General features: G+C 32.4%; 1 long non-coding RNA gene across 1 annotated transcript in view; it reads right to left on the bottom strand.

The window, feature by feature from the left end:
- Positions 1 to 507: 507 nt before the first annotated feature.
- The window catches only part of LOC141453156 (uncharacterized), a 267,484-nt gene continuing 242,108 nt past the window's right edge, over positions 508 to 25,883 (bottom strand). The window contains exons 3-4 of the long non-coding RNA XR_012457811.1: positions 9,119 to 9,202; positions 508 to 1,026 (exon numbers count right to left, since the gene is read on the bottom strand). This is a non-coding gene — a long non-coding RNA (uncharacterized lncRNA). The remainder of the gene's footprint in view (positions 1,027 to 9,118; positions 9,203 to 25,883) is intronic.

Here is a 25,883-nt window from a genome sequence, read left to right as displayed (position 1 = left end):
AATATTAATATGTGATACAGGGCCGTAAATGCTGCTTTATATAGAAGCCAACCAAACCCTCTCTTGTAAAAGTGCCCATGATTGAATTTTACAGAAAAGTGAAAGCAACAATTGCCATAATAATACAACACATGCCGTGGAGCTGTTGCTAAATCAACCAGCATTCTTATCAATCAACAAGGCAATTTTATAAGGGTAAACTAGAAATTGAACGTGTAATAACGCATTGATGGACAATATATGGTTGGTTTCATCCATGAAAGGGCGTTTGTTTTTCTGTATTTCTGATCAGTTTCAGATTTCCATCGACCGTCTGATGTTGATTCATCAGTTTGGAGTATAGAATTTGACATTAAATATGTTCCAGTTATACTAAACAATTGTTGATTCAGTATAAATGCGTAATATGACCAATAGAATCAACGATATAGGCTAAAAACATATTTATTCAGAACTTTGGTTTATTAAATATATACAAACTTTGGTATGTACAATAAAACAAAACAATTTAACAATATTTTGACCAAACTTTAAGCACAAATAATACAAAACCATAAATGAGATAATTTAAAATGCCCGACATTACAAAAACGTTACTGACTTAAATGCTGTAAGAATCAACAATGATCCATTCGGTTAGGATTGTCAAATTCTTCGGGTTAAAAAATAACCAGGACTTTCAGATTTAGCAACACTTTGTTTCCAAATATATATATAATATATTCTATACAAGAATTCTCTCCTTTTTCTATAATAATATTACAAGCAATCTTTGTTAATTTCTCTCTTCTAAATTGATATTAAAAATCTGATTTTACCTAGTCAGAGAAAATAAAATTAGCTTTCCATTGGTTCTTATAGACAGGTTTTTCAATTCATAAATTAGGTTAGATATTTCTTGAATCACATTCCATATAAATGCCTAAAACTTTCAGATTTCAATGAAATGTTGAACTGAAGAATTCAAAAGATGACCAGTCTGCTCCCACTCAGAGTGCAGGCGAGCACGCTATGCCGCGTGATGTTCTGTATTTAAAAAAAATATATATATATATTTTATTGCGGCTATTAAATTTACTAAATATATTTATAATTTTAATTAAACGCTGTTTTGCTTTATTGTAAATTTAGTACTTATTTAAGGTAACGGAAAGTATTGCGGCTATGTCAAAATATTAGAAAAAAATGTCACCAAGAAAATATGGATTCGATTCTATACTTGAACATTTAAGAATTTTGTAGAAAAACTATGGTATAATTAACACTTCTCGCTAAAAAAAAGAATACCTAGGAAGCAAGAGAACTGTTATGTAACCTTTAAGAAGAACAGGAAATGGACTAAGGCTGAACTCGAAGGAGATAGAGCAGGTTTGGAATTCCACTGCCGAAATCAAGGTTCCGAACGGAATAGCTCACAGCAGAATCAGATTTGGTCCATCTTTACTAGAATTGGACTACGCAATTAGTCCAAGCCTTAATTTAACTGAACTGCCGGAAACTGATGACGTTTTGGAATTCAAAATAGATTATCATACCTCAAAACTGTTTTAGAATACTACCTACTTTTTTTTGGTGCCTGATAGATCAATGATGAAAAAAAAAGAATTACTATTAATTTAAGCTTAATTTTCTATTTATTTTTGCAAAGCTTTCGACCTAGATTCTAGAACATCTTCCGGGCTTATAACGATTGTCTAACAGTTGATAATTTAGCAATTGTTAACTTTAGAGGTTAACAAAAAGATTTTATGTTAGTTATTATGGAAAACAAAATGATGAATTAAATTTAGAACTTATTTTCTTAATTTTTTATTGTTTGAAAATTATCCCTTTATTTATTTTTTCAATTTTAGGCACATCAACATCTGAGGTCATTGGCTCCCGGAGCTTTTTCCAGCAAACTGCCGATTTGCGGATAAGTTACAGATACTGCCCATCATCGAAAGTGTGCTGGAAAAAGCTCCTAGGAAGATAAAATTTTAGGACCAGCAGCTAGATTCGAACCCGGGATCTATGCGTGATAAGCCAATACGCTAACCATTCAATTAATCCATTCCTTGTGTCCCATCATTATTAATAAGTTAGTAACTTTTATTTCCCTTCAGTAGCGACGTTTATTCAATTTCTACACGCCATCATTGGACCAAATATTTTATACTATAAAATAAGTAGTAATTGTTGAAAATAATTATTTAAACTAGATACTTAGATTGTAAAAATTTCATTCATTTAATTTAAATTTTTTTAGAAAACAAAATTCATATGAGTATTTTAAAGTTTATTGCATTTTTAAAAATGAAAAACCAATAATAATGAGGTGCTAGTAACTCTGCTATCGATGCACTCCTGCCCCAAATAAAGGGAATTTACAAACAAAAATAGTTTTAAATAAGTAATAAAAACGTGAAATTGTCAATTAATCATTCTAAATGTGACCTAGCCCCAACGTCGCGGGCTAAGCCAAAATTAACACAAAATTAGACTGAAATCAGCAATTATTTTGCTTTCTTGGATAAATCTATTTTAACAGTATTAAGTATAAAGATATACCGCTATTACTGAGAACGTGGAGAGCTAGCTATAAATCTGAACTAAGTATGTGGAAATAAGATACGAGTATTAAAAAATATGAATAATATATAAGATATTATAACAGGAAATGAACCAAGTATTCCAGTTAGAAATATGATGGTTTAATGTCTGCCAGCGATTGTACTAACAGAATGTGATATATATAAAGCGCACATTTAGTTGTCTTAACGTTAAACGAATATTTACTCGTATGCTATTGCTCTCAGTGCGGGTGAAGAGTGAATAAGTGATTGCCTGTAGGTGCAGGTTGCACTGCTCTAATTGCATTCATAATTATTGAATCATGTCGCTATTAATTACTTTTTTTACTAAGGCACGGCTAGAATAATAGCTCCAAAACAAAACAAAAATATTTCTGATACTTCAATGAAATTACAATTATCGCTTTAGTTTATTATAATTTGTTGTAAAAAGAAAATATTGTATATTTTGTAAATTGACTCAACCCTTGCAGAAAGATACGAGGGTCGTTTGAAAAGTCCGTGCAAAAATAAAAACTACTTAATTTTTTGGGGTAAACCTTTTCTTATTTTTCAACATAGTCTCCTTTTAGGCTTATACACTTCGCCCAACGCTGCTCTAGTTTGTTGATCCCTTCCGAATAATAGGATTTGTCCAAGTCTGAAAAATAGCCATTCGTTTCTGTAATCACCTCCTCGTTTGAATAAAATCTTTTTTCCCGCCAGCCATTTCTTCATATTGGGGAACAAATAGTAGTCCGAGGGAGCCAAGTCTGGAGAATAGGGGGGATGTGAAACGAGTTGGAACCCTATTTCCATTAATTTTGCGACCACAACTGCTGAGGTGCGAGCTGGTGCGTTGTCGTGATGGAAAAGGACTTTTTTGTGGGCCAATCGTGGGCGTTTTTCTTGCAGCTCGGTTTTCAAACGGTCCAATAACGATGAATAATATGCACCTGTAATAGTTTTACCCTTTTCCAGATAGTCGATGAGGATTATTCCTTGAGAATCCCAAAAGACAGTCGCCATAATCTTTCCGGCCGAAGTAACGGTCTTCGCCTTTTTTGGCGCAGATTCCCCCTTGGTAACCCATTGTTTAGATTGTTCTTTGGTCTCAGGAGTGTAGTGATGTATCCATGTTTCATCCACAGTAACGAAACGACGCTTAAAGTCCTGCGGATTCTTCTGGAACAGCTGCAAACCGTTGTTGCAACACTTCACACGATTTGAAAATCACTCGACTTCCTCGATTCAAACGAATGCTAAACACAAAGAAATAGACCGATCTGGCTGAAACTTGGTGTGTGTTCTTCTAAGAGATGCTACTAACTAAACATAACCTCGATACGCGCCAGTAGTGCTATCTCTCTGACTTTGCACGGATTTTTCAAAGGACCCTCGTATTTTTCTTGAAAGGAATAAAACATTCATTTATTGATGTTCTTCTTTCAGACGCCCTTCTTCAGAAGTTTAAGATCTAAAGACGTACGAACATTAAAAGATAAAAAACCTTTTATGCGAAACGTTTGACAAAGATACATTAAGCTTTGGGTCTATTTTACGAGTATGCTCTGAACGAAACTTTAGATTAGAAGCGACAATAACAAAATGAGATTTGATTAAGGAACGCCTCTTTAAACCACAAAGAAAACCTCTTGATGACTGTCAACAATCCCTGAAACATGGAGCATCTATTTAGTTTTTTGGGAGAAAAAAAACATTCTGTCCACTGTCTAACTTCTTCGCTCCTTACTTTAAGTCCTGACGAAAAACAAACCAGAATCTTAAACCAGAAACGTCTGAGGGTTATTAATGCTTGAGTAGAAATGTGAATATTTGTGAATAAAATGAAATGGGGATAATTTTGATTGAATAAGCCAGTAATAAACATGAGTTTAATTTGTGAAGAATATGGTAATAATGTTCAATTTCATTAATATTTTGCTTTCCTTCAAATCAGTAAAAGGACTCCCTTGTATAGATTTTAAACCTTCTCTACTCCATATTAATTTAGCAAATTAATTAAAGGCACTGAATTGATTGAATTTTTAAAATTCAAATTGATACAATTTTATGAGCCTACGGTTTATTATTTGCTGCAAAAATTAAAAAAAATTTTGATTCATCCGAAGAATAAATAATATATGATCGTTATTCCCTGCTTTTAGATTCTTTTTTAATCCTTCATCTGATTAAGGTTTGAACCTTGCAATCTGTTCAATTTCGAAACCGAAGATCATGGATGTACCACTTGATTCTGGACCGAAAAGGAATTGTAGATATGGATTTTTAGCAAGCCTTGTATCAGGAAAATATTTAAATTTTGCGATCCGTTTTGTTACTCCTGTCGCTTTCCGTCTAAGGTTTTAAAAACTAAAGATCAAGTCTTTTGTGTTTTGGTAATTTCTCGAAAGAGCAGCAAGGATTTCCTTGATTAATTAAAGCCATTTAAATAATATTAACCAAAATGCCTAATATTTTTAGTTGTAATATTTTAAATAATACACACAAAGTATACAAATATGATAGTCAATGTTCTTCTTTTTAAATAATTGATGTGTGGTTATGGCATTAGTAATAATTTAACAGGTTAGTTGTTTCCCAAAAAAGAATAAATAAATACATATTTATATCTGGATAATTTACTATGCACTTTAAAGCTTCTATAATCTCACTGGTATTTCGTTACAATCGTTAGCAATCAACAAGTTACGAAAAAATCGGGAAGAGAATCGACAAATTTCCCAAAAAAAGTTCGGACTATCCCGAGTTAAGCTTTTAAAAGAATAACGCCAGTTATTTAACTCCAAGATGGCAGAATGTGATGGCCGACTACAGCGCCTGACAAGCCATACTAAACGGAGGACCAATGAACTTGTACTCACTGTACTACAACCTGGCAGTTCTCCTTTAACAATATTAAGATAGTATATAGCAATCTTCTTCTTCTTCATTACTATGTTAATGGAACTAGTAAAATTATATAATCCTGTAATGACCGCTAGGATACAGTGAAGTAGCGAGAGAAAGTGAGAAGGAACACAATCATATTATTTGACACAGAATGTTTTTAAAAATGTAAACACACAAGCCATTACGAGGGTCACCCCCTCACAGTGCTAGTTGTGACGTCATCGCCAGCCCAAGGCACTGTGGGACCAGTGTTCAACATGGCCCCCGTTCACGCGCACTCATCGGCCGGCCTTTCCTGCCATATTTTCACTAGGAATTTCTATATTTTATGTAATTCTTTGTTAATTACTTTCCAAAAAAATTTTTATTTAATTATTTGATTAATTATCTCGGGTAAGTCAGGAATTTCGTTTATTTTGTAGTTATACTTTTATTTTTTATTTTGATTGTTTGAGGGGACGTGTGGTTTGGAGTTAGTACGGTTTTCTAAGATGGTTTCTCCTTGCATGTGTAGATCTTGTTAGAAAATGGCCGGCTGAGAGTGGCTCAACGAACCAAAACTCACTTCTATATTTAGAAATAAAATTAGATTTAATGCATCTTTAAATAAATCTATTTCTTTTTTTTTAACAAATTCCTTATTTATTTCAACCTTTAAAATAATTAGTATAAAGATCCGTTAAAAATTATTATATTTATTATTAGAATAGTGGACATGTTTAAATCACTGATAAATTGGTTAAAAAAAGTGAGATTATCAAAGGTTAAACGAATTCATTAGTATCTAAGTTAAAGTCAAAACAAAAATGTTAAGGTTAAAAGTCAAACAAACAAAAAATTAAAAAGCAAACAATCTAAAGATTTAGGCATTTTTAGAATCAAACTAGAATTTCCTTTAGTTGCACTATTATAAGGTGATGAATATTTTGCAAGTAATTCAACTAAATGTAATTCAATATTCAGATTTTCTAGGTGCATTTTGTTTCGTTTTGTTTATTGTTAATTAACAACTTATATAAATATATAAAAAAAAAGCATGCATTCATTAGTGAGACAGGAATGACCTTGAATGTCTTTATAAACAAGTATAGTTTTATTATGATTTTAAAACATCTGTTATTATGTAACAATGCAGTAAAGCATTGTTTGTACTTTAATGAGATAGTAAACATTGTAAAAAAAAAGCAATCAACAATTTTGATATTTATGAATAGTTATTGTTTGTTGATTTTATTTTAATCCTTTGTTTTGGGCGTTCCATGTTGCTATGAATAACCAATAACTATCGTTATTTCGTTATGTTTTAAGTGATACAAAACCAAAATGTTACAAATACAAATGTTAATATATTCTAGCTGTCCTAAAGAATTATTTTTAGAGCCGTATTAATTAGAACAGTAATAAACATTCTTGAACTGCAATTTTATTTAAGATGCTGCGTTATTATTATTTTTTAATGAAGATATTTAAATCAGCTAAAGATATGCTTATAGCTGTATTTGGTGTTATTTTATTTTACATTTAAAAAAAACAGCATTTAAGACTATAATCCATTTTTAATGAATTACGAGAAGTCACTCTAAAGACAAGAAATTAGAAATAAGCAACCTATACAATCGCTTATTTTTTTATCAATCCATGGAATCCACGGATTACCTTTAATCCACAATCAGTATCAACGATATGGGTAAGAATTTTTAAAATAACGTTATATTCTGGCGAAATAATAAGGGATAGGTTGATTTATTTTCATTGATTTATTATATAAAACAAATATTCAAAATGGCGCAGGCCAATTTTTTAATCACTCAAAAAATGTACAATTTTTAAGATCTATTGAAATTTTCTTCTTTATTTTAGTTTTTTTATTTGTTAAATTTTAGAAAAACTTGTACTAATAGATTTTCCTGAGTATAAGTCAGGTATAAAACTAAAGCGGCCAATTTGACTCTTATTATGAGACGAACAAAAAGAATAAGTTATAATACAGCAGAAAATATTAGCTGCTTTAGACTCTATTTTTGCCAATCTTCGCTCTTAAGGTGATTAGAATGTCCACTAGGTGCCCGAAGCTAAGAATACTTTAGGTGAAATTAGATGTGGGACTAATAAACGCTTAGAAATATCAGTTTAAGTTAAGTTTAAACGTATTTTCTGCGAGTGAAGAACGAGTAAATGTAATTTACCTTGATATTTTAAAACGGGTTTCATTTTATCAAGGGAACAAAGATTTAATAAACAAAAGTAAAAATATTTTTACAATAATAATGAAGTTAAAACTTTACCATGAAATAGGAAAAGGAAAATATTTTATTATATAATAAAATTAAAGATATTTTCATATTTGTTAAATTCAATAATCTTGTAATTGACATTTATTAATAATTCGCGGTTCATCCCATTAATAATTTTAAACGATTTTATTTAAAACAATTTGGATAATAATTTTAAAGTTCATTTCACAGATTCTTTGAAATTCTAAAATATTTTCCCCATAAAAAATAAAAATAAAAATGAATTCCTCGGCTCTAAGAATTCCAAGTTGAATTAACAACATGTTTACGTACTACTATTGCATAATATAGTAATTATATTGGACCGTTTATTTTGAAAGTGGTGTAAGTCCATTTTCTCTTATTTCGAGAAAATTAAAGGTTAACATATCTGTTAATTATAAAATTTAGACAAATTATATGAAGTGTGGCAATGTTCCTACTGTTTTATCAATATGTAATTTATGTTATATAAATTTGTTTTAGGCGTATTTTACTAAACTGATGTATACTGCAAATGGACTTACACCACTTTCAAAATTAGACTATTGTAAAAATCGTTTAGTTTCAATTTTGAAAAATCAAATAATAATATACTAATATATAATAATATTTCATGTTAATAAATAATAATATACTTCATATTAATCCAATTTTGTTTACAAATAATAATGACACGACATAAAATAGAAGTAATATTTTTAATTTTAAACGTTAAAATTACAAGATATTGATAGTATTTAATATAAAGCAAATTTAAAATAACAGGCTACTGAGGGAAGGGATTAGCTATGAGGTTAGCATACTGGACTCCCACGCGGAGGTCCCGGGTTCGAATCCAGCAGCTGACCCATAGATTTTCTCTTCCTAGGAGCTTCTTACAGCTCACTGTCCGGTGATGGACAGTGTTGTCTGTAACGAGAGAACACTGTCCGGAGGCCGGCAGTGCACTGGAAAATGCTCCGGGCGCTAATAACCTCAGCTGCTGATGCGCAAAAAAAAAAACAGGCTACTGCTCGGCAACCATCTGCTAAGTCGCCTACCTCTGTCAATTGGACTTACACCACTTTCATAATCAATGATTATGCAATTTCATTGACCGACCAATTGTAAATTCTACGAAACATGGGAATTTTTTAAGAAATTAAACACGGACTAGTTATACATAAAAAGTTAACATAAAATTAAGCTTGAATTACGTGATATCTCATTTTTTTTCAAAAAATGGACTTGCACCACTTTCAAAATAAACGGTCCATATATTGTATTTACTAAAATACTTCTAAAAGCTGAGAAATCATTTCTAAATATGTTACTGAATTTCAAATAACCGTTTTTTTTTCAAAATTAAACTGAAAAAAAAGAAATTTTCTGACATACCTTAGAATTTATGTTGGTAGTAGAAGTAAACAACATACTGAAACGGCACTTTAGAGGAATAGTTAACGCAACGGCCCCAGAACCCTGTAAAACAAAAACAAAAATTATTATTATTATATTTCCTGTAAAAGTAATAAGCAAGTAAATTTAGTTGTTAGCTGGTAAAGTTAAATGCAAATCGAAAAACTTGTTTATATGAAAAATTTATTAAATTATTTTATTAGTCCATCCTCGAAGATTAGACGAATGAGTGATTGTAGATAGATTTGCAGCAAGTAGATTGGAGCGTGAGAACATATTTTGGTGGAATTTTGTGCTGCGAAACTTCAGGTATCAATGGAATCTTGAGATCTGAATGAATCATTTGGTTACTGACATGAAAAAGAGCGTTTGCTATTCGACAACATTTTTTTTTTAACTGTAACGTTTATAAACTTTAAGTTTTGGTATACGTACCGCTAAAGCGAGTACCAAGTACTAAGAGGGAATGAAGGATGGTTTCAGGACCAAAAAGCAGGACTCGGAACTTCCACAGGGAAGATTTCTAGCATCTTTACGGCAGAAATTCACGCAATAAAGAGGTGCGAACGGTTGAATCTTGGCAGAGGCTATCAGAATCAGGGGATTATCCTTAAAAGATCTAAGCCGTGTCTTGGTTGAGAAAAAGATTAATTCTGTAAACTGACCGGTTTCCTCATGAGACATTATCGTCTATGAGGGCACTTGAAGAAGCTGGATAAAAAAAAACATGATGGCATCAGTATATTTTGAAGAATTTGAAGGAAACTTTAAATACACTTTTTAACTGATTGCGATAAAAAAAATTTCAAGGATGATTCAGATACCTAGGATATTGCTAAGCCCTACAGGAGGATATACCTTCCTTAGGACCTTCACAGATCCTGAGATTGTTAGATATTTGGGAATGTAGGAGATGCTGTAAGGACCAATAAGGAGGCATAGTAGATAATTAGGTTGTACTGCCCTTTATAACTTCAAAAAATCTGTGTATTTTGAATTTATTAGCTCTACCGATAGAGATCAAGTCCAATAAGACAATATCAATGAAATAAGGGCTCTAAGTTTAGAGAGTTTCAAGTAGTTTCAAGTTTGAAACTATTGTGCAGAATATTTAAGTTATTACAGTACGTTTAAGACTAATTCTTGTCTAGTAAAGACCAAGACCCAACATAGCGTCGTCCTGATTTAAGTAAGGCTGCTGGAAAAATGGAAAAATGACGGGTCAAAGTTTTCTGATTAAAAAAAAAAACATAAAATCGGCAGAAAAATCGCATATCAATGTTAATGATTTTTGACCGAAACCACAGTATCCAAAATTGAAAGAACCTGTGCAGTACATCAGTTTGCAGCTTACTTTTGATACTTTTCGATTCGCGACATTTGATTTTCCCAAAACATGTGAAAAACTACTTACACTTCAGTGAAACCAAAAACTAATATTTCCGTCTGTAAAGTCAACGATCACACCAATTCTTCTTAAAGAGAATAAGTAAATTATGAAATTATAGATATCAAAAATTACAAACTAATAACATTATGTCACTACTGTAATAAAAATAACAAATCACATTAATCATTTAAAGAAACTATTTCAGAACTCGTAAAATAGACAAACAAAAAATTTTTATTAGGCTGTAAAATTAGAATGGGTAATAAACTTGCAACCTGTTTACGATGCCGCGTTATTATGTTTCTTAAATGAAGATATTTGATGTTTATTGCTTGTAGTTTACTTTTCTTTTTTCTCTTATTTATAGTTTCGAATCTCTTAGCATTTAAGAGAACAATAAATTTTTAATGAATTACACTGTTGATTTCCACTTCCCTTTTGTTCTGAAAGTTAATTACAAACGATATGATTTTTTAAGTGAAATTCCCCATTAGAAACGGTTTCTTTGTCGCCGTCAACTATATAATAATTTTTCGAAACAATAATCTAAGTAAGCGCTATCCTAAGCTATCGTTGCGTAAACATAAATAAATAATTCACTTAGTTTGTATACTAGATATTTACGCAATATCGCTGGCTTTTTTAGTTTGAGTGAAGTGTAGCAACGTCTTCTGTAAACAGATCAAGTGGATAGACCAGACCACTTAACTGAACTATTTTGTCTATTAGTTTTTGTTTTTTTCTTATTTTATTTAAAAAAGACTAATTTATCTTCAAATAAAAGGAAAAATTGTTTGTAGAATACTGTTCATTGTTTTAGGTAACTTAAAACCGAAGAAAGATTATTGCCAATTTAAGAAATAATTTTTTGATTGTTATTTTTTGCCAATCTATGGAGCTAGAACTAGGTCAGGTTAAGGGCTAAAGCTACTTAGTAACACACAAACCACCCTAGGGTAGATTAGAAATGGCGAGGCGAAAATTTAACTTATATTCAATCAAAAGTAGGTAGGATTGAACAAAAAATCAGGCAGGAAATGGAGATCGAATTAAATACCAACTGATGGAGTGCGTAATAGAGCTTTTAATTGGTGAGCCTCATTAATTTCCTGGTTCTCAACCAGTTTCGGCAATTGCAGGAAGTCTTGCTACGTATCCTGAAATGGGGATATAGCCCATTTTCTGGATAAAACTGTAGATATCATAGTCTTTCTTAGACCACAACCTTTTAACTAAAGTGATTACACGTTTTGAATGTCCTTTGGTTGCTAACACTATTTATCAAGACATCCTACAGATAGGCAAATACCGAAATCGATCGATAACCATGAATTGAAGCAGGCCATTATCGACTAAATCTTTGATGTTTTTGAGAATTCAGATATAACAAATAGATAACAAGTTATTTACGATATCAAAGTCATTAATAATATCCAATTACTTGTACTTTACACGATCTTTCATTCATAAATTGGAGTATAGAATGGTCAAATCTCTACGGATAAGTTTATTTCTATTTTCAAAACTGCAATGAAAATATTTTACTTAATAGAACGAACAGTACTAAATATTTAAAAGGCTCCTAAGCTCTGTTGGAATTGAAAGCAAGTGTCCTTTCCTAAAGGTAATGTGATAACATCAGCTGCAAACGTGACAGTCAAGTTATGTCGTAAGAAATTTTTAAAAAGTATTTATAAATGTTTCTGATCAATTTACATTTTCAAATCTCCAAAATATCGGCCTATTTTCGATCTGCAAATCAGCGTTCTATGGCATTGTAAGTTAGTTTTTACTGAAATAACGTAGACGGTGCGTAATAATATATGTACAATGTATAATTGATAAATTAATATTAATATAAGTAATAAATGATAAAGATATGTATAATACAGTCCTTTAGTAAGAATTTTATCATAGTTGTGTTCAAACGCCTAAAATTTAATTCTCCGTTTGCAAATTTAATGTACAGTTAAAATTATTTTCAATAAATTGAATCGTACGGCGATCGTTTATTTCTTGAAAGCCAAAAGAAAATGTCTGATTACTTAGGTTCAGCTTTGATAGTGGGAATAAGTAGCAAAGTCGGAAATGGTATCTTGAGCGAAGACAAAGATAGAATGTGTTATAAAATCTAATCAATTAGGAATACCAGAAGATTATGTCCAAATTCATAATTCCAGAAGTTTTCAGTCAAATTTAACTTGCGACAACAATTTTACTATTGCTTTTAACTCCAAATGAATAGATGCACATTTAATACGAAAGATTGTTTTGAAAAGATTAGAACGAAAAGTGGAAAAAAAACAAAAAATCGAAAACGGCTTGAAATGGCATAAAAACGATGAGGACTGTGAATTAAACAGTTTTTAAATTAACTTAAGCGAGAGACTGTTTACGATGGTGTAAATAAAAAGGTAATAAAGGAGACCAAACAAACCTTGCACAATATAAAGCAAACATAAAATTAATCTAGATGGTTATAAAAGTAATTAAAAGTAAATAAATATTTTGTTACGAATACAAACAGAATATGAGCATAAAAATTATACTAATCGTGTTGACCCACACAGATAAGATGTGTTCAAAGTTTCCTAGACAGCCTTTAATAATGACCCGCTGACTAAAGTCAATAAAAACGGATCATTTAATTTTATGTAGTCATAATATTAATTTACGATCATGGCGCGGACTGCTGGCTAGTAAAAAAAACTAGGGAGTCTTCTACAGTATTGATGTTTATTCACAAGTAACAGTGTTTGAGCGTGAATGTGTAAGTTGTGTGATTAGTAGTGGTGAGACTATGGAGTTCTCGAGTTATGCTAAAGAGGTAGGTTTTGTCAACCTGGATGACTTCAGATTTATACTTTCTCTTATTAACTGTGGTATGCGGAGGCTGGCTACAATCTTTCAGGCGGAGCTAGTCGCCAGGTATCTTTGCGCTGCCGAGGTCGTAAGAGGGGGAATAATTGATTCGAGGGCAGAGTCATTTTATCGGTCAGCCAGGCTACTTTGCAGGCTATTAAGTCCTATGAAGTTTAATCAAAAGCTAGTGTGGGATTGTTTAGAATCCTGACAAGAATAATTGTAGCCTAACTAAGGTCTTTCTTGTCTGGATACCCGGGCATTCGGATTACAGAGGCAAAGAGGTGGCGTATCGCTAGGTCTCTTGGAAGGCTCGTCCCAAAAAAAGGCACAAATACTTTTGTGGTGATGCAATGTTAGAGTGGCCGAATGAGTGCATAATAAGTTGCAGTTGCAAAATTAGCGGTGGTAGGAAACCCCGCGCTAAAGGCAGGCAACAAAGTTGTTTTAGCAGCTTAGAGCGCTGTTACTCCAGCAAGTCCGGTAGGCACATGCATCGTCTAGAAGTAGACAGTCTGTGTAGGCTCCGTGAAGAAGAAGATGAAACCGCACTGCACGTGGAGTTTTAGTGTGTTGGTCTAGTTTCTGGTTCAGTATTCACCCTGATTTTCAAGAGTCATCGTCAAGTTTGCCACTTCTTCTTGTGGGTCTCCTGCTATAGTCCCAATGAGTGTTCGATTGCAACCATCTTATCAAGTACCGTACGCGGCCCTTTTGAAAGCGACTCTATCTTTCAGCTTTTGGCCTTTAGTTGGTGTTTCCAATACTGTCGCGTCTAGACTGTTCATAAAATTTTAATCTATTAAAAAACATAAAAAACACTAAAAAGATACTTAAATCAGAAATCAACATACAAAAAAGGAAAGTGCTAGAAATGATATACATATCAAAGAAAGAAAACTGTCTAAATTTCAAAACTGACACGAACAATTTATAAACGCCACCTACACTTGACAATTGGCAACACTGACTTCCTCAAAACCAAACATATATCACACACTGACCGATCACACTCAGTCCATGAACAGACAAGACAGAAGACACACCAACCCTTTAATGATGGAAAATATTACATTGTAAATTAGCCCTGAAGATGACCTCTAGGTCGAAAGCTCGGCATAATAAAAAATACAAAATATGCCTAAAATTGGCATTAATTTTTTTATCCAATCAGAAAAACCTATTTCAAATTTGAAAATATACGACTCCATTTTTAAGGAATCAAAAAAATAAAATAAAATATAGAGTTACTCAAAAAAAAAGCAAGCAAAAAATGCGGTTCCATATTTCTCTATCAGATTCTGTTTTACAAATCGCTCTGCACTTGCGCAACCAGTAAGAAGAATGTATTTGGAAAAAAAGAATCTAAATCAAGACGGAAGAATTACAACAATAAATTAATCGTTAAATAACAACTGAAATTATGAGTTACTGTTATTTGCAACTATTTTAGAGACCTATAATTATTTAGCAATTATTAATTAATACTTGCAGCCAATAAACGTCGTAATTCTAGTTTTTTGTTTTTAATTTTGACCGTACTGAATAAATTTACGCTATTCTAAATTCAATTTATTAGTAAATTAAAATTTCGGACAAGTTGAATTCAAGTTATAAATTTCTGGATAATTGTTTAATGCTTAAAATAAAATTTTGTGTTGAAAATGTTTTATTAATTTATATAATACATTCATTATAAGGTAATAAATGCAAATTATACGTTAAATATGATGATAATTCTGTTATTGGTTCTTGCGGTCCATTTTAGGTGACTAAAACACGCCCTGAAATCTCCTCTTGTTCAAAATGGTTGCAAAAAATGGCTCACATTTTAGACTTGGGTAAAAATTCCTCTAAATACAATCAATCTTTTGAAACAATAGTTTAAAATTATTATACTTATTCGAAACTAATACAAAATAGATTAAAGTTTTGAAGAATAAGTTAAAGAAAGTTTTGAAGTTTAGGTAGAGAGATGTGTAGGCAAAGAAGGAGCATTTTGTAGAGTAGTGAGACGAGAGAAGCCATGATGTGGACCGGGCAAAAGGCCAGCCCCAGCGCTCTCCTTCACAAATCAATAGGGCTTGCTCTTCGGGCCGGCAATCCTGCCATTCCTCTACCTCAGTGACCCTGTTCGTCTCGTATATATAGCAGTCCGGTATAGCTCATATACAGGCACTGACACTTCTCTAAACTATGTCAAGTGGCTATTGGACACTTGTGCGATCTGTTATTTGTTATCCCCAAGAGTGGGCTTGATTAAATTAGTTAAGCTGTACACTCTTGCTAACATAATTCTTTTTTTTTACTCCAAGATATACGATGAAAACAAAGCGTACGTCATGCTTACTTACAGCGTTTTAGAAAGATACAAATTATTAACCAAAGTACATATATAAATAATGTTACAAAATTAATTGCGTGATTCTTAAAACTCAAAAGAAAATACCAAATTCAAACTGAGTTGATTCAAAATATTTAAATATTATAATAGAATAATATGACCTGTAAGTAGATTTTTAAATAATTAGTGGGAGCCCAAAACGAAAGAAATATTGCCGCCACAATTTCAATACTTATATTTTATTATTTCTTTCTAAGCCGTGCTTTCGACATCTTCAGTGCTTATACTGATCAAAGTAACGATATCACAATTGTTTTAATTTCTCTGACTTTACTGGCAAGAGAAGGTATAGTAGCAGTGCAGCATTTCGAATTGGACTGAACACCGGAAATATCAAATTCGGAGTTTCCCTTTATTCGAAAAAGTGGCTTTTACAAATTGATCTGCATGTGTGGGAAGCTTTTTCGATGTAAATGTACCCTCCATAACACAAAATTGGAGAAAAATGAAATTTTAAATTTCGCTTAAATATTACCAGATTGGTAATTGGTGGCCCGCAATTAGGTTTCGGGTTTCAAAAGTGCCGCCACTTTTGTTGAATCATTCAGTAATCTCAAAAATGGGTTAAACTTTTTTTCTTTATTTAAATTTTTGTGTACAAACTGTACATTTGGAGCCGTTCGCTGCACAAACTGATTAACTCCAATTTTTGAAATATCTTAAATTTAAGTGTCAAAACACTTGGTTCAATCATAGCTTTTTATATTTATAATAAATTTCCCCAAATAATAAATATTTAATATCATTAGACGACAACATTTTCTGGCCATTAAATAATAAATAATTTATTTCAGAAGTCATTTTGATTAACTCTGTGCTCTAATGTAAATAGTTTGCAATAATTCAACTCAAATTCCGTAGCAGGCACTGAATGATAACTGTAAATTTATTTGAATTTATATTTTAAACAGGAATTTTAAAAAACTGTGTGCATTATTTCATTGCATTTCTCCCCTTTTTGTTTTATGGAGTTAATCGAATTGTGCAGTGAACGGCTCCATATGTAGATCTATTTAAAACAATTTCATAGGAATTTCGATTAAGAGCAGTTCTGAGAGAGAGTTGGTAGTTAGGGTCCTCTCTAAAGTGCTATTTTTTTGAAAGGTACGGTTCTACTTCTTGTATTTTGTTGTAAGAGGATAAATTGGTTACTAAAATAAAATTTGGAAAAATTAGTACCTCTTTAGCCATTGGATTTTTCCACATTCTCCAAAATGGCTCCTACGCAAACCAAATTGCAATCTTTGCTAATTTTCGAAGTCGATTAACTAGCTGAATTATCCATTTATTGCTTTAGAACAATCGTGTGACACGGAAGTAAATAAAGTTCTTAAACATTTTTTGAATCATTTAAACAAAAAGATTCTGACGCTGCGACTGAACTGAACATGACTTACTCTACTGAATTGCGATACAACTAGCAATCAATGAAATCTACATTAATTTGATACTACGCATGTAAAAAATGAAGGGGTAAATTTCCCTATTTTTTTCTGTGTTTCATCGTCGATGTTAACGGACGCAGGAGCTGACAAATAAATAGACGTTGGGACAGGTTCAGCGAGTGTTTGTGGAAAAGGAACGATTATTAAACGTTCTAAAATCAATATCCTAGAAGCAAAAACACGCCACGCAAATTTTCTTTAATGTGAGTGGGGGGAATTCTAAAAATAATTATCCAATATTCACTAAATTGGTTAAACTTTCATTGCAAACTTGTTAATGAATTGTGATCGGCGATGTTTTAATTAATTAAGTTTATTTTTTTTTTCGTAGATAGTGCAGGTCCATTTAGATGGATCAGAACTAAAGACGGGATGGATTCAAAAAGATCTATTGTGCACTTCCCCCAGTTGCCAACGTTAACAACTTATGTACACATAAAAGTTTTCATAAGCCAACTCCGGAGCCACCGTTTAAAAGATGAGATCAAAACTAAAGAGGGGAGGCATTCAGTTAGGGAATATTCCTGTAGGTTCCCTCTATGCATTAGAACTTAGTCAAATAGACCTAAAAAAGTCCTTTGGCCTTTCTTGCTTTTGCGAGGAACTTTTCTAGTTTGGACGGTCTTTGATCGGATATTTCCTTCCAATGGCCTCAAAATCAAATATACGAGGGTCGTTTGAAAAGTCCGTGCAAAGTCAGAGAGATAGCACCACTGGCGCGCATCGAGGTTATGTATAGTTAGTAGCATCTCTTGGAAGAACACACACCAAGTTTCAGCCAGATCGGTCTATTTCTTTGTGTTTGGCATTCGTTTGAATAGAGGAAGTCGAGTGATTTTCAAAAAATGGACGAAAAAGAATTTCGTGTGTTGATTAAACACTACTTTATGAAAGGCAAAACGCCTCAGGAGACTAAAGAGAAGCTTGATAAACATTATGGTGACTCTGCACCTTCGATTAGAACAGTTTCAAAATTTTCGGAGTGGCCATATGGGCACAAGTGACGCTGAACGTTCTGGACGCCCTGTTGAGGTTACTACTCCAGAAATCATTGATAAAATCCATGATATGGTGATGGATGACAGAAGAGTGAAGGTGCGTGAGATTGCTAGTGCTGTGGGCATCTCGAATGAATGGGTACATAATATTTTGCATCAACATTTGGACATGACAAAGCTATCCACAAGATAGGTGCCGCTATTGCTCACGCTTGACCAAAAACGAAATCGTGTGAAGTGTTGCAAGGACGGTTTGCAGCTGTTCCAGAAGAATCCGCAGGACTTTAAGCGTGGTTTCGTCACTGTGGATGAAACATGGATACATCACTACACTCCTGAGACCAAAGAACAATCTAAACAATGGGTTACCAGGGGGGGAATCTGCGCCAAAAAAAGCGAAGACCGTTCCTTCGGCCGGAAAGATTGTGGCAACTGTCTTTTGGGATTCGCAAGGAATAATCCTCATCGACTATCTGGAAAAGGGTAAAACTATTACAGGTGCATATTATTCATCGTTATTGGATCGTTTGAAAACCGAGCTGCAAGAAAAACGCCCGCGATTGGCCAACAAAAAAGTCCTTTTCCATCACGACAACGCACCAGCTCACACCTCAGCAGTTGTGGTCGCAAAATTAATGGAAATAGGGTTCCAACTCGTTTCACATCCCCCCTATTCTCCAGACTTGGCTCCCTCGGACTACTAATATGTTCCCCAATATGAAGAAATGGCTGGCGGGAAAAAGATTTTATTCAAACGAGGAGGTGATTGCAGAAACGAATGGCTATTTTTCAGACTTGGACAAATCCTATTATTCGGAAGGGATCAACAAACTAGAGCAGCGTTGGACGAAGTGTATAAGCCTAAAAGGAGACTATGTTGAAAAATAAAAAAGGTTTACCCCAAAAAATTAAGTAGTTTTTATTTTTGCACGGACTTTTCAAACGACCCTCGTAGTCTCCAGTGCTAAGGTTCCTGCAGAATAGTTCCGACAATTTCTTGTCAGTTTAGCCCATTTTTTCCTAACTAATTTATTAAAGAAATAAAAAATATATTTCAATATAAAATATTTATTATTAAAATAATTTTGTTGATGTGAAGCCACTCTAACTTTCCGCTTCGTAGTACCCTTCTTCCTCTACAACACTTCCTCAACAGATACTAGTAAATAAAATAAAATTTAAAATAACAAACATGTCTAATGTTTTCTCTTTTTTTTTACTTTGAACAAAGAAAAATATACAAAGTTTGCTACGATGTTATTTATAAACGAGGCAAGGTTTATAAATACTTAAATAAATATATTGTTGTTAGATAAATGATAGGTAATATATTCTCGTTAGTCAGATGAAGTAAGGATTGTTGTACAAACAGTTTCAAGTATTTAAAAGAATAAATCTTTTAGAATGTAAGAGACTGGATACTGGAGACATGGACCAAACAGTTGTGTCCACAATCATATCAATTTCCCCGCCTACATAGTTTTAACACCTACACTATTATAATACAGTATACCTTTATACTTGAATATAATCACAAATGTATTCTTATACAATTCGCATAGTTACATCCTATATATACACATGTATGTATGGAGTTGTTCGGTATATAATATATATTTTCATTCAATTTTTACCACTATTGCTGTCAGTTGGATACATTTATGTATGTAATATAATAATACATAAAACTGATAAAAACAAAGTAATAAATTCGTGTTATATATCGCCATCTACATGGACAATACGTCACTTGGAAATGTGTTAGAAGAATGAGAGAGTTTGACAAGTAAAGTGAGGCAGCATATGAGCGAAATAAAGCAAAAAATAATGTGAATCAAAATAGAAATAATAAATTTTTAAATAAATAACAATTAACTTAGTAACTTAACAAACTTAGTAACCTAACTTAACAAATCAGTTATTTAATGGTTATAGATATTTTGAAAATCAAAACAGAGGCCTTTATCAGAGTTTATGTGTAATGAATTTTGTTTAAATGTTGGAGTATTGAGCGATAATAAGTTCTCCTGCGATGAAATTGAATGCAACAGAAATAAATCAATCGCCGTAGAGCATTTGATGCTAGACAAAAATAAACATTGTCGCGTTACTCTTAACACTTAACGTTACAGAAGTGTGTAAAGGACTGATGTTGCAGAGAGATTTGCTTTTAAAGTTTGAATATAGAAAGAAACAAGATAACTACTCCAATACGAAATTCATTAAAAGAGAAATAGTAGTACTATGGAGCAAAAGTTGCTAGTAAACGTTTTGTTAGTGATTTAAGCACAGCATTTTAATAAAATCATCTTTAGTCAGAATGAGCAGATGTTGACATATGGAGACCGCTCTGGATCCTGGATTAATCTGCACATTTGTGCATTTTATTTCTATTTTTTTTTTTTTTTTTTTTATCGGAATTATGGTTGAAAGTTTTGCTGCACAAAGAAGCGGTTTTTTTTTACAAATTGATTGAGTGCGCCTTTGTGCAAATGTACGTAACTCGCCGTAACTCGAAATACGAAAAAAATAAAATAAAAATTGCAGAAAATAGAAATTGGGTATTTTGCTTTCGTACCACCACCGGATGCTACAACAAGGTTTAGTTGTAAATCTCTGATCCGGTAGTCTCACGGGGTGGTACTGATTTTTCATTTTTTTTAATTATTTACTCATAAATTGCTCCCACGAATCTCGTTAAATTTAGTGAGCTAATTGAAAGTAAGTTAGATCTAAAACACTGACTTTGAACTTTTTTCTAAAAAATTCAATTTAGAGTTCTAGATTTCTTCTACATGATAATAATAAAAATTAACCTATTCCTTCTCTATGATCGAAATTAAATATGGCTCAAACATTCAGAATTTGAAAATAATTTGTGAGTTAGTAATTTGAGAATATAAGAGAGAGAAAGTCATAATAAATTTTTAAATTTTAACCACATCTGAGCTTATTGGCTATCTTGGAGTACTTTTAGCTTTAGGAGAACTGGTTTTTATCGGTTTTCACAGATTCCCACAGGTTTTAGGTGAGCTGTATGTGGCTCTCAAGAAACAGAAAACATCAAGACAGTGAACTGGACTTGAAACTGGGGCTTCAGCATTTCGATTTGAAACTAAAGTAATGCTATCCCGTTTGTCCTTTGACGTCAAAGATTGCTCATAAAATAAGATTAGCGTGGTTGAGTGTTTAACATCAAGGCAAAATAACAACTTCTCTTGATTAAAAGCGGCACAAAATGAAATTCACGTTGTTTACAAAAAGGTAAAAACTAGAGCGCGCTACTCTCCATCTTTTATTAAAATTTTTTTATTTCTAAAATAGGTAAACGAATATAATGTTTGTTTTCTATCAATTATTACGGCACACCATTCTCGCTAAAAAAAAAAGATGCTATGATTTCGACTAAATCTCATAAAATACTGAAAAAAATCTATTCATACGGTAATTCTTGTCAGCCGATTTTTCCCAAATTTGGAAATTTACTTCCATATTCTATACAAAATGCTAAAATAACACATCAGGGGAATGCTTAACTTTTCAAAGTGCTTTTAATCAAATTATACATGGGAAAATATATAATTTAAGATTTACAAATATAAAATGGGTTCAATAAATTCAAAGAAAAGTTGTACTTATGGTTGACCGATTTTGAACCAAACATTATTCCTTCCCCTGGAATTACTTACCCGAGATATTAAATTTCAAGTTTTCCTAATTTTTCGTGTCTCAGTTCCGGGGTGATATACACAAAGACAGATGTAAATGCATTAACCGATTCATAATCAACTCAGAGCTATTTAATATGGATATTTCTGATGGAATATTATATTTGAGAACATCTACACAATTTTTAATATCTACTCTTTCTAATAGAGTAACGAAGAGTATACAATTATTTAATCTAAAATTATTAAGAGCAAACAAAGAAATCTATAACTTACGTAGTACTCTGCATATGGTGCACTTCTTTGGTACAGAAGATCAGTTTATATGGGAGAAAAATATTAAGGACCCAAAAACCTTAAAAATAAAGCGAACACGAAGCCAGCACAGTTACCGAGAGTAGACTGAAGCAGGCCACAAATCTAGCAAGCGTTCTTCCGGCCAAAACAAGCAACAACAAACCACCCTCGCCAAAAAAAAAAAAAAAAGAAAATAACACAAAGCAAGCAAGGCAGATAATTGAAAGAGAGAGAATTATAAAAAAAGGGATCGGAAAAAAGGGCCAGCAATTGACCGCGAAGTAATATTAGACCCTGGAACTGGGAATGTTTTGTACCGTACCTAGGGTATTTTGAAGGTTAAAAAACTCATACCTAAAAGTAACCAGTTGCCGACTTTAAACTAAAATATTTCAATCTGAGCATTGTTTGTAAGATTGGTTTATTCTTTTACATATTATTTTGTTTTGGTCGCTTAAAAAACGAACAAAAAACCCAGAAGAAATGATATTCAGAGAAAGTGAATAACATTTAAATCAGACAAGCCTACTTTTTTTACCTTTTACCTTTTTGAATAAAAAAAACTGTAACACAAGAGATATTTAGGTCAGCAAGGTGTTCTGTGGACAGGACGCACAGGTAAAAGTAATTTCACTTCATTTCCCTTTTCAATTTCCAATTTTTGTTTTGTTTTTCTAGAGGTCAGTTGTCACAATATTTTTTTTAAAAAAGAAGTTCTCAGTCATTGTAAAACAAACAAACAATCTTGATTTACAGCTACACAGTAAAATCAACCGTTAAAAATGTTTATATGCTAAATTATTTGCTTAATAAAACAAATTCTTTGGCAAAGGTTTTTATATTAAATGAAATAATAAGCTCGTTAATAAAAAATATAAATATAATAAAATAGAATTTAACCTTTCCTATGTTTTTTTTATGGAAGCTTTAATGTCGAAAGTTGAAAACCACTTTTTGAATATTTTCTTATTCTTTTTATCGAGACAAACCGGTCATTCATGCTTAATAAGTATTAATAAATAATGAAATAATTAGAAGGTAACTTTTTTATCTGTTTAATCTGAAATTTGTTTTTGAAATAATATTTATTTAATTACTTTCATTTTTATTATCGATTGACGAATTAATTTTAATTCATTTCAGTTATCTTCTTCATTATAATAACCTAATTTTATAACTTGAAATTTAAATTTTAAATTAATTCTTCCCCACACAAGACTTAAAAGAATAGAACTAAACAGACGCTATCGACTACTTAAAAGACTCTTAGGCTGGAAACATAGTGGAGCGGCGAGCAAAGCGGCGATGATAGCGAAGAGCAAAGCGGCGAAATCAAACACAAGTAAACATATGGGACTGTGCATAGTGGCGAGCAAAGCGAAGATAGAGCAACGCTATCTCTAGAGAGTAGAGCGAAGCGTTATGACATGTTTGATTTCTTCGCTCTCATCGCGCTCAATTTGTAAAGGTTATTTTTCAAAGGTTATGGATATTGATACATTATTGGTTTAGTTTGTTTAAAGAAACCTCTGTGGGACCATAGTATTTGTGAAGCTACAATAGTTTTTAATAATTAATAGTTTAAATTAATTAACAATTAGTAGTTAATGGAGAATTCAGGTAATTTTTGCTACATTTAATTTGGTTCTCAATCCCTTAATGCTAACTTTCATCTAAATACTAGGCAAAATTAAATTACATTTTCACGTCCTGATCACTTCTGATCAGGACGAATTCTCCAATCCTTCTTCTGTAGCGTCGTACTACTCCAGTTTTTCAGATGAACAACATTAATTTACGACAAATCATGGTGTAGTGATTTAATAAAATTATTGTTTTTTTAATTGACTAATTTCTTTTTATCTGTATATATTTCTATTTATTTTGATTTTCTTATCTTAAAGTAACTGCTAGGATTAATGGGGTTACACAGATTTGTATTTAGTAAATAACCTACATAGTTAATTTTTCTATATTGTGCCTAACTCATGTTATGAGCTGTATTACTCAAAAACAATAAAATTTGATTTTGATTAATGGGGTTACACTGGGCTAGTATGTAATCAAATGTTGATATACTTAGACATTCGAAAATATGCATGAAACTTGCCAGGATGCTCCCAAAGTTGTTGGTACAAGTGATGAAATTCACCAAGTTTATTTCTAAACTTATTTATGTCATGTACACTGCAGCTCCTTCTACTAAGCTGCTGCAAATACCAAAGTTTCAACGAAGAATTTTCATATAAAAATAGTTCCTCCATCTTGTTTTGTCAAAAGTAGAACGCGACTAAACTCGTCACTATGTGCATGCGACTCTTTGCTCGCTGCTCGTCACTCTCTTTGATCTGAAGCAGATATCATCGCCGCTTTGCTCGCCGCTCCACTATGTTTCCAGCCTTAGACGATAGATCAAAACTCTCTCTGAACAACAAAAGTCTGATTTATACTTCTATTTTGAAACCCATCTGGGAGTATGGTGTTGAGCTGTGGGGTTCAACCAAACGCTCCAATCACCAAAGGATTCAATCTCTTCAATCTAAAATACTTCGAAATATTGTAAACGCTCCATTTTATGTCTCCAACCTGACTATACTCACTGAACTTAACATTCCTTTTATCGCACAAGTCGCTGAAAACACGTTACAGAAAACTCCACTTCAGCCTGCAATCTCATATAAATCTTCTAGCTCGTAATCATTCTTCAAGAACTCTTCCTGATAACCCGGACGAGACGCCTTAAGAGACAGTGGTCTCGTATCTCCTCTCAAGTGAAGAGAGTGAGTAACAGTCCTAATGTTTTGGAGGTGACTTCTCCACTCGTTTGCTTCATTTGTTCCTCTATTATCACTTTTACTTATAGCGCCAACGCGCTGATTGTAGCACAAATAAACGAGAAAAAAAAATTAATTCTTTGTCATATCTAGTATGATTTTCAAAATTATTTTATGTGTGTTCACAATTAATTAAATTGAATCGTGTTTGCTTTACAGATAGTAAACGATGAAAACAGTATCTAGAGTTCAAATTTAAATTAAATGATCTTCCAAGATTTCGCAGGGGATATTTCCGTTTAATCTTTGAAGAGTAACTGCCATTATGGAATGGATCTCTGGATTGCGAAAGTCAGATATCTTACAACGAAATTCACAATCTAAAAACTTAGCTTTATATTATCAGTGACTGAACTAATTTATCAAATACTTGTTTATTTATTTTAATTTAAGGGCCTTTAATTATTAATTATTAATATATGTATTAGAAATCATTTCAGACTACCAAACTTTACCATCTCCATTTGTAGCTTCTTTTGTAGGGCCAAAGAAATATCGTAAAATTTTCTTTTTGATAGGCCGAAGTCTCTTTTTGGCCACCTTGAAGACAACCAGTTATGTTTTAGAAACATGTGTGGAGACAGGTTTGAATCAATGACTTGTATAAAAATTTATCAATTCTACTGGATAATTTTCACTGGTCAATTGTAAATCTACTTCCCGAAGAAATGAGGAGATTAAAATCTTCACGCTAATCGACGGACATTTCTCTTTCTAGAAACCTTTTTTGGACGGTTATGAGCCAAGTTATCGGGAACGAGAGAACCCAGTCATGAATGCTGGTGGGTATCAGTGTTGCTCTGAAAAAGGCTACACAGATCACTGCTAAGGCTTTGTAAATGCAGT

Source organism: Rhodnius prolixus, unplaced genomic scaffold (assembly GCF_049639745.1).
Source record: "Rhodnius prolixus isolate KJV_2025 unplaced genomic scaffold, Rpr scaffold_3, whole genome shotgun sequence".
NCBI lineage: Eukaryota > Metazoa > Arthropoda > Insecta > Hemiptera > Reduviidae > Rhodnius > Rhodnius prolixus.
This window is presented reverse-complemented; position numbering and strand designations above follow the sequence as displayed.